This window comes from Gossypium arboreum, chromosome 11, assembly GCF_025698485.1.
Source record: "Gossypium arboreum isolate Shixiya-1 chromosome 11, ASM2569848v2, whole genome shotgun sequence".
In the NCBI taxonomy this organism is placed as follows: Eukaryota; Viridiplantae; Streptophyta; class Magnoliopsida; order Malvales; family Malvaceae; genus Gossypium; species Gossypium arboreum.
This window is the reverse complement of record NC_069080.1, coordinates 94271800-94281606: the sequence shown is the minus strand read 5'-3', so window position 1 is coordinate 94281606 and position 9807 is coordinate 94271800. Positions and strand designations below refer to the sequence as shown.

General features: G+C 33.7%; 1 non-coding gene across 1 annotated transcript; it reads right to left on the bottom strand.

Annotated features, from left to right (window-relative positions):
• Positions 1-307: 307 nt before the first annotated feature.
• Positions 308-414, bottom strand: LOC128284768 (small nucleolar RNA R71). Its single transcript, XR_008275190.1, has one exon. It is a non-coding gene; the product is annotated as a small nucleolar RNA R71 (small nucleolar RNA).
• Between the last annotated feature and the right edge of the window lie 9393 nt (positions 415-9807).

Here is a 9807-nt window from a genome sequence, read left to right as displayed (position 1 = left end):
ACCATAAATATAGGCTCAACAGTTTGAGCTGAAACTAGTAATGTTTCAGATGTTGCAAACAATAGAACAGTTTGGTGGACTACCCACTGAAGATCCAAGATTGCATTTACGAATTTTTCTAGAGGTTTGTGACTCGTTTAGACAACATGGTGTTCCTGAAGAAGCTCTACGTCTTAAACTATTTCCATATTCTTTAAGAGATCGTGCGAGAGCATGACTGAATGCTTTACCTTTGGAAATAGTGGAATCATGGAATGATCTTTATCAAATGTTTTTGCTACAGTATAATCCCCCAAACATGAATGCTAAGCTTAGAAATGACATCACATCTTTTTGGAAATTGAAGGATGAAACACTATATGAAGTTTGGGAACGATTTAAAGACTTAATTCAAAAATGCCCGATGCATGGGTTCCAACACTAGACTCAAATGGAGATATTCTATAATAGGTTGAATGCATATACGAGGATGGTAGTTGATGCTTCTGCCAATGGTACTATGTTGGATAAATCTTATAATGAAGCATATAAGATTTTAGAAAAGATTGCCAATAATGATTATCAATATCCTACCACAAGGGTTGAAATGGGTAAGAAAGCTGTTGGTACTATGGAGCTAGACATAATCACTTTATTGACAGTCCAGGTATCTTATTTGGCTAATATGATTAAAACAATGAAAAGGCATACTGTAGTCCAGGAGATAAAATCAGTCGAACTATTGTGTGTTTATTGTGGTGAAGATCATGTGTTTGATGAATGCCCATCAAATCCAGTATTTGTGTGCTATATGAATAATTTCAACCGGAACAATAGCCCCTATTCAAACACGTATAATCCTGGGTGGAACTAACATGTAAACTTTAGTTGGAATTATTAAGATGCAGGGGATTTTAACAATAAGACAAGACAAAATGCCATCAATGCACCGTTTGTTTATACTCAACCTATGCTGAGGCAAAATGTCCAGTAAGGTCAGGCATTAGTTTCATCATCGTCATCTATTGAAGCCTTGCTGGAGGAGTATATGACCAAGAATGATGCTATAATTTAGAGTTAGGTTGCGACTCTCTGAGCTCTTGATAATCAAGTGGGGCAAATAGCGAATGCTTTAAATTTGAGACCACAAGGAGCATTGCCAAGTGATACCGAGAATTCGATATCATAAAGGAAGGAGTAATTCAAGACCATCACTCGTAGAAGATAAATTCTACTTGATGACATTGCTCAAGATGCCACAGTAGGAGAGGATGATTAGAATAACAACTAGGCAAAGATCCTAGAGTTGTTTGAAAAACATACTGAACCTAAAAAGTGTAACACCCCTAACCCGTATCCATCGCCAGAATAGGTTACAAAATATTACAGATAAAAACATAACCATAGCTTAGATTTATCAACCTCAAGCAATCATTCTTATACATCATTCAATACAATCACATTGTCTCTTATGATGGTCTACGAGGCCATAAACATGCTTTAGAAATGGTTCGGATTAAACTGATAACATACAAAAATTTCAAAAAACTTAGAAATTCTTCAATCATATAAGGGTCACACTCTCGTGTGAACAGGTCGTATGCCTCACACGGCTAGTAGACATGCCTGTGTCTTAGGCCATATGGAAATAGGGCATGCATATTAACTTGTATCATATGGCCGAGGACACGTCCGTGTGCCTGGCCGTGCAAGAACTGGAGGGTATACTGACTTGGGTCACACGACCAACCACACGCCCATGTGCTAGGCCGTATGCCATTTAGGGGGTATACTGACTTATACTACACAGCCAGCCACACGCCCGTGTATGAGACCGTATAGAGCATATTGACTTTAATTCAATTTCTAAACCAGGGACACATGATCGTGTAGAATGACCGTGTATCGCACACGGCTGAGATACACACCGGTGTCTCTGCCCATGTGGACAAAAATAGGCCATTTGCAAAGCCAATTTGCCACCCATTTTACATATCCCTGCACAAACTCATATGGTATCATTTTAAGAAACAAATATGCAGCCAAATTGCATTAACCATTACATAAACATACCAAATCCATATAAACCATTTCAATACATTATAGGTCTATTACCAAACATTATAAGTATATTCATTTGCATATTCATAATCATCATCAAGTTCATCATTTTATGCCAACTCAAATAGCCAAAATACATATACATCAAACATACCAAAGTGACTCATGCCTATAAATTCCATATACCATATATACATAACTTCAAAAGTACTAAAATAGATGATCGATAGTGCGATGAAGTCTTTGACGACTCTCGAATCCGAGCTAGCTTCGTAAATCTATAGAACATTGAAAATTAAACAGAGTAAGCTATAAAGCTTAGTAAGTTTGTACATTAACATGAAAGAATCACAACATTTATTAACAATTCAAAATAGATAGTATCATAGACATTTAATTCATCAATTCACAAGCTAACATAAGGTTTATCCATATCATCATTCATCAATTCTCAACTTTCACTAGTTTGATATTCAAATAGTTTTCCGTACATACCTGTACCGAGAAATTTCTATTTCTCATCAATACTTTTATCGAACCATTTTGGTTCACAATTGTTTACAATACAGTTTCATTGATTTTTCGATGTCATAGTCCAACTATGGTCTTTCATATCTACATTGCCAAGGCCCTGCCGTGGTCTTTCGTTTACATGCCATAACCCGGTTATGGTCTAATTTTTCGATTGCCACAGTCCAGCAATGGTCTTACTCGGTATCTCGCCTTACTCAACTCATACATTTCATTTAATATCTCAATATTCATCAAATAGAATAAGTACTATCTTAATTTCATCCATTCAATAAATAAATACACATTTAAGTTCATTTATACGAACTTACCTCGTATATAGAATTGACGGATCAGATCAATTACTCGATAACCTTGCTTTTACCCCGATCTAAATCCGAATTCTTTCTTTTTTGATCTATATGTATTCAAAATTAATCCATTTAATCACCAACTTATTCAATTTAGTCCAAAAATATACATTTGGGCTTTTAATTTAGTCCAAAAATATACATTTGGGCATTTTTACACATTAACCCCTACACTTTCACATTTAACAAATTTAGTCCATATTTCACAAATATACAAAATTCACACAATTCAAACCTAATACATGCTAACCGAATTTCATAGGGACCCCTAACAGCCCATAACTTTCATTTATTCCACATTTCAACCTCTCAATTTACGTATTTCATAATTTAATCCCTTTTTGACATTTTTGTCAAAAATCACTATACAAAACTATTAAATCTATCAATAATTAATCATTTTCCATTATCAAACATTTAAAATCTCAAGTACTCAATAATGGAACTTCATGAAATCATTAACAAATTCAAAAATTAAGGCACGGGCTTGCTAAAATACGAAGCAACGATTACAAAAATATAGAAATCATCAAAAATCGAGCTAAAACTGTACCTTAATCAAACCAAGAATGTGCCAAACCCTAGATGGACATGGAAGCTTTCTTTTTCTCTTTAAAATTTGGTTAAAAGATGATGATAAAACATAATTTTGATTTTGGTTTGATTTATTATGTCATTTATTAACTAATTACATTATTAACCTTATTAATAAACATATAAAATCTCATAATGGATGTATAAAATTGCCCACTATCATTTAAAATGATTTAAATACCATTTAAGACCATCATATTTAAAAGCCAAAGCAATTTGACACCTTTGACTAATAGAATGCAAATTTTTCATTTTACGCGATTTAGTTTTTTTTCTCAAATTGAGCTATTAAACGATAAAATTAACTCACAAAATTTTCACACATATATACTATCATGCTTTAAACACCGAAAATAATGTTAAAATAATTTTCCAACATCAGATTTGTGCTTCTGAAACCACTGTTTTATTTAGCTAAAATCGAGCTGTTAAAAACTCTCACCCTTTAGGGATTTTCGTCCCTAAAAATCTTACCAGTGAATAGGTTCAGGTATTGTTTTCTCATAGGATCCTCGAGTTCCCATGTAGCTTCTTGAACTTTGTGTCAATGCCATAATACTTTCACTAATGCAATTTTCTTATTTCTCAACTCTTTGATCTCACGAGCTAAAATTCGAGTTGGTTCATCACTGTACGATATATCTGGCTGAATTTCAACTTCGATCGGGGAAATGACATGCAAATGATCAGATCTGCATCGTTGTAGCATCGATACATGAAATACGTTGTGTATCTTTTCTAACTCATGTGGTAATGCTAACCAATATGCTACTGGTCCAATTCGTTCAATAATCTCATAAGGTTTAATGAATCTTGGACTCAACTTTCTTTTTCTTCCAAATCTGAGTATCTTCTTCCACGATGATACTTTAAAAAATACTCTGTCTCCAATCGAAAACTCAATAGCTTTCCCTTTCAAGTCTGCGTAAGATTTCTACCGATCCGAAGCTGCTTTCAGACTATCGCGAATTACTTTCACTTTTTCTTCAGTCTCTCTGATCAGGTCAACCTTGTGAATATTATTTTCACGGAGCTCACTCCAGTACAACGGTGTTCAACATTTTTGACTGTATAAGCTTCGTACGGTTCTATTTTTATACTCAATTGAAAGCTATTATTGTAAGAAAATTCAATCAACGGTAAATATTTCTCCCAGCTACCTTCAAACTCAAGAATGCAGCAACACAACATATCCTCAAGTATTTGAATAACTCGTTTAGGTTGACGATCCGTTTGTGGGTGAAATGTAGTGCTAAAATGCAGCTTTGTACTTAAAGCTTCTTGCAATTTCTTCCAAAATCGTGATGTGAATCTCGGATCCCTATTCGAAACAATAGATAGTGGCACTCCATGCAATCGAACAATCTCTGAGATATACAACTCAGCCAATTTATCAAGTGAATAATCCATGTGTACAGGAATGAAATGAGTCAATTTTTTCAATCTATCAACAACAACCCAGATCACATTTTTCTTTTTTGAAGATAAGGGAAAACCTGATACAAAATCCATTGTTACTCGATCCCACTTCCACTCGGGAACCATAATAGGCTGTAATAAACCTGACGGCACTTGATGCTCAGTTTTGACCTATTGACATGTTAAACATTTTGAAAAAAATTCTGAGATATCTCGTTTCATACCATTCCACCAATAAACTGTTTCAAATCATTATACATTTTCTGTAACAATCCCGGTTTTAGCTAAAATAGAACAGTGGTTTTGAGACCACAAATCTGACGTCAACAAATTATTTTAATATTTTTTTTGGTGTTTATAGCATCTGATTATATATGTGTGAAAATTTCATGAAATAATTTTAGCGTTGGATAGATCAATTTGAGAAAAAGGACTAAATCGCGTAAAATGCAAAAGTGACATTCTATCAGTTAAAAGTGTCTATTTGCTATGGTTTATTAAATGAAAGGTCCTTATGTTGATATTAGATCATTGATAGTGAAATTTTTCATAAATAGCCTTATATTAATGTTTTTAAAGGTTATTATTAAAGGTTAATATTGGTAATTGATAAATCATGTAATTATTAATTAAAAACAAACAAATGGTGGCCATTTTATCATCTCTTTACACAAAAAATAGAAGAAATAAGAAGCCATTTTCATGTTTTAGGGTTCGGCACTTTGTGTTTGTGATTAAGGTATGATTTGAGTTCGGTTTTTGATGATTTCTATGTTTTTGTAATCGTTGCTTTGAATACTAGCTAGCCCGTACCTTAATTTTTGAATTGGTTGATGAATTTGTGAGTTTCCATTGATCATAGCTTGATGTTTTTGAATGTTAATGATGGAAAATGAATAATTGTTGATAGATTTTAATGTTTTTTAAAGTGATTTTTGACAAAAATGTCAAATAAGGATTAATTTGTGAAATGTGCAAATTGAGGGGCTTAAATGTGAAATAAATGAAATTTTTGGACTATTAGGGTCCCTATGAAATTCGGATAGTGCGTATTTGGATTGAATTGTGTGAATTCTGTATAATTATGAAATAGGGACTAAATTGTAAGAAATGTGAAACATTAGGGCTAAAGTGTAAAAATGCCCAAATATGTGTTTAAGGATTAAATTGAACGAGTAGTTGACTAAATGGGTTAATTTTTAATACATATAGATCAGGAAAGAAAGAATTCAGATTTAGATCGGGGGTGTAACACTCCAAACCCATCCTAAACGTTACGGTCGAATCCGGCAATGTCACATGAGAGTGTTTTTGGAAAACTGTTTCAGTACATAAAAATCGTTCCAATTATTATCTTTTTCTGAGTTTTGAAAAACCGTTAATTTATTAATTGGCTCGAAAACATTTCTTAATAGTGAAAGCTTTAAAATGTAAACAACTCTTGGTATCGTTTTACTTACGAAAACCTTAGTTAATTTTAGAAAAACACGCTTAGCCGTTGCAGTTTATATTCCAAAATCACAATTCAAAAACCTAAATTAAAACGAAAAGTCCGAGTCCAAAATTACATAAAAATTCCCTCAAAAATAATGAAAATAATGGATAAAACAAAATGTATGTGGTCGTGGTCACCGTCGAGTCCTCCCCTGCTCCAATCCACCTATTGCTGGGGATTACTTGAACAAATAAATAAATAAAGGGTGAGTTTTCGCAACTCAATGTGTACATCCCCACAGTTCAGCATGCATACAGTCAGATAATAGAATATAGTTATATTTCGGGCCTGAACCCTTTTACAGAATCAATGTGGGCCTTGGCCGACTCAGAAACAGAATCAAATATAACTTAGGGCCTTAGCCCATCTCAGATATAGCATGCATAACAGATCAAAATAATAGAAACATACGCACCAACCCTGCACACCAACTTCGTCCAACCCAACACACCATGTGGGGATAAAATTGACCCACCCACCCCTGCATACCAAATATGGGGATAAAATCAACCCATCCAACCCTACACACCATAGAGTACTGTAAAGCGACACATGTCATAAATATGCAACTTAGCCGCCAGATAACAGACTTTAAATGCCTTTCAGATACTTCCTTCAACTTCATCAAACCCACCTCAATGCAATGCATTATATAAGAATAGCATGCTATAATGAAGATTAACAGACATATTTTCATATTCAGAACAGATCATAATATCAGATCACAGAATCAAGGGTCTAAGTGAGGCTTACCAACCCTACGACAGGTCACAGTCGACTCGGGCGACCCGTGCAACCTTACAGAACATTTTAGAAAAATGGGCTCACACGCCCATGTGGCTTGCCCGTGTGGGCCTACATGGCCCAAATTAGCTTTGGCCGTGTAGATCACACGGCCTGGCCTAGAATACCACACCCCTATGTGGGCCCACACGACCCAATTGGCTGAGCTTGTGTCTCGCACACGGCCCCGCCAACCAACACAAGGTCGTGTCCGTCGCACACGTGTTACGCGCGCACGGCCTAGGTCATCGATCACACGCCCGTGTTGTAATAGCCTGAATTTCAACGATGTCGAAAATAGTTGTTCGAGACCATCAAATCTGACAAATGAACTCGTAGATTATATTATTTAATATTTACGAGCCAAATGTAGTTTTTAAAAGATTTTTGGAATACTAAATTGTGTTTTGTAAAGATTTATTTGGTCAAGAAATTGAGAAAAAGAGGTATCGAGATCTCGATGTTATAAATGGAGCCATAAATATTTTTATAAATATTTACGGAATGTCAATAAAGTAGTATTAAAATTTCGTTAGAAAATTTTGACGTTTGGGTGGTCAATTAAATAAAAAGGATTAAATTGAAAAATGTGTAAAAGTTGCTACAAGGATTAAATAGCTTGTCAAATGAAGAAGGACCTAAAGCGAAAATAAGCCCAAAGGAGATATTTTGGGCGGCAATATCTGAGAAAAATCAGGAAATGGGTGAAATAAGGGCAAAATTGGAAAATTGCCAAAATTAGCTAAATAAAAATGGGACTAAATTGGAATATCTAGAATTCTCTTCATTTCTCTTCATATTCATCAGCTGAAAAACAGCCATGGAAGGGGGTTCAAGCTGGTTTTCATGCTCTAGCTTCATGTAAGTTTAATTCTTACTTTCTCCTTGAAATTTCTATGTTTTTGGAATTTTACAATTGGGTCCAACTTACTATTCATTAGTTTTTGATTCCATGGCTAAGTTTTAAAGTTTTTAAGGATGAGTGCTCAAATAATATGATGAATAAACATAGAATTGAAGCTTTAATTTTGGTATATGATGATTTTATCAAGTAAAATTGATGGAAATTCATTTTAGGACCTAATTAAGAAAGAGTTTGGAATTAATGTCTAATGCTAAAGTTCTGATTTTTAGGGGTTATGAAGAAGTTTAAAATGATAGACTAAAGTATTAATTGAGAAAAATTAGCTCAATTCAGGGGTTAATTGAGCAAGGACTGAATTGTATAAACTGTGAAATTTGGGGCAAAATGGAAATCAACATTTTTCACTAAAACTGTTTTGGACAGCAGCAGTAGTGTAACTTTGAAAAATCACCAAAAATTTTATAAATCGAATTAGATGATGAATAAAATACGAAATTAAATCTTATTGAGTCTAGTTTCTTATAAAAGAAACGATGTAAGCAATGGAATTGTGAATCATGAGATATAATAAATTTTATGAGAAAAGGTCAGAATGATTTCGGGTTCCCCTGTTTTGACTTTGGAAAATCATAAAAAAATTGGAGAAAAATAATTAGGGGCTTAAATTTATATGTTTAGAATCCTTAATGAGCCTATTTTCCAGAGAAACAAACGATAACATCATTTGAATCTTGTACGAGAATATAATTAATTTTTAGTGAAGAAGAGTTGGAACTGTTAGACAGCAGAACAGAGGTAAATTTAAAGAATAAACTGTACTTATTGGATAAACTAAAAATTCTGAAAATTTTATGGTAAGAAGATATATGAGTCTAATTTCAGGGAAAATTAGCGGATCTTAATTTGGAGTTATATAGCTCCAGATATAAATAATTTAGTGACTATGACACAAATGGACAGCTTGAATATTCATAAAAGTAAATAATAAAGATTATAGATAATGTTACTTACAAGTGTGTTATATACATTAAGGATGTGGAATGGAGAGGAGGAGGAGGAAAATATATATGAATATCCAGCTAGCATGGCTAATTTGCATGTTTTAGGCTTAAGGACTCAATTGAATAAAAGTAAAACTTCAGGGGGTAATTTTGTAAAAATGTCAAAAATGACCAAATTGAAGGGAATGAATTTTTTTTATTATCTAAATTAATAAATTGAATGAAATTTTCAATTTAAGATCGGGTGAAAATTTGGAAAATGGTAAATTACCAAAATGCCCCTTAATCTTGATATTTCTGCAATTTCGCCAAGTAAGTTCATGTAACTTGAATTATATTCTTAAATTCTTGAGATTGTATGTTATTGATGTGAATATGATTTGAATGTTCATTGTATGAAAATTTATTAAACATTGATATATTTGATAAAATGGGAAGACATCCCAGTTGAATGAAAGGAAAATTCGATGGATCTCTAAAAAGGAATTGACGGTAAAAAGGATCTAGCCCGGACGGATGATCCTATCTTGACATAGCCCTCCCGAAGAATATGTGTAAAATGGATTTAGCCTGGACAGGTAATCCGAATTAGGTTCTGAATTTAGCCTGGACTGGTAATTCAGATCCAAGCTCATTAGAGTAATTGTCGTTGCAGGAGATTTAGCCTGGACTGGTAATCCCGACAATACTCTATGAGTTTATATTACAGGGGATTTAGCCTGGACTAGT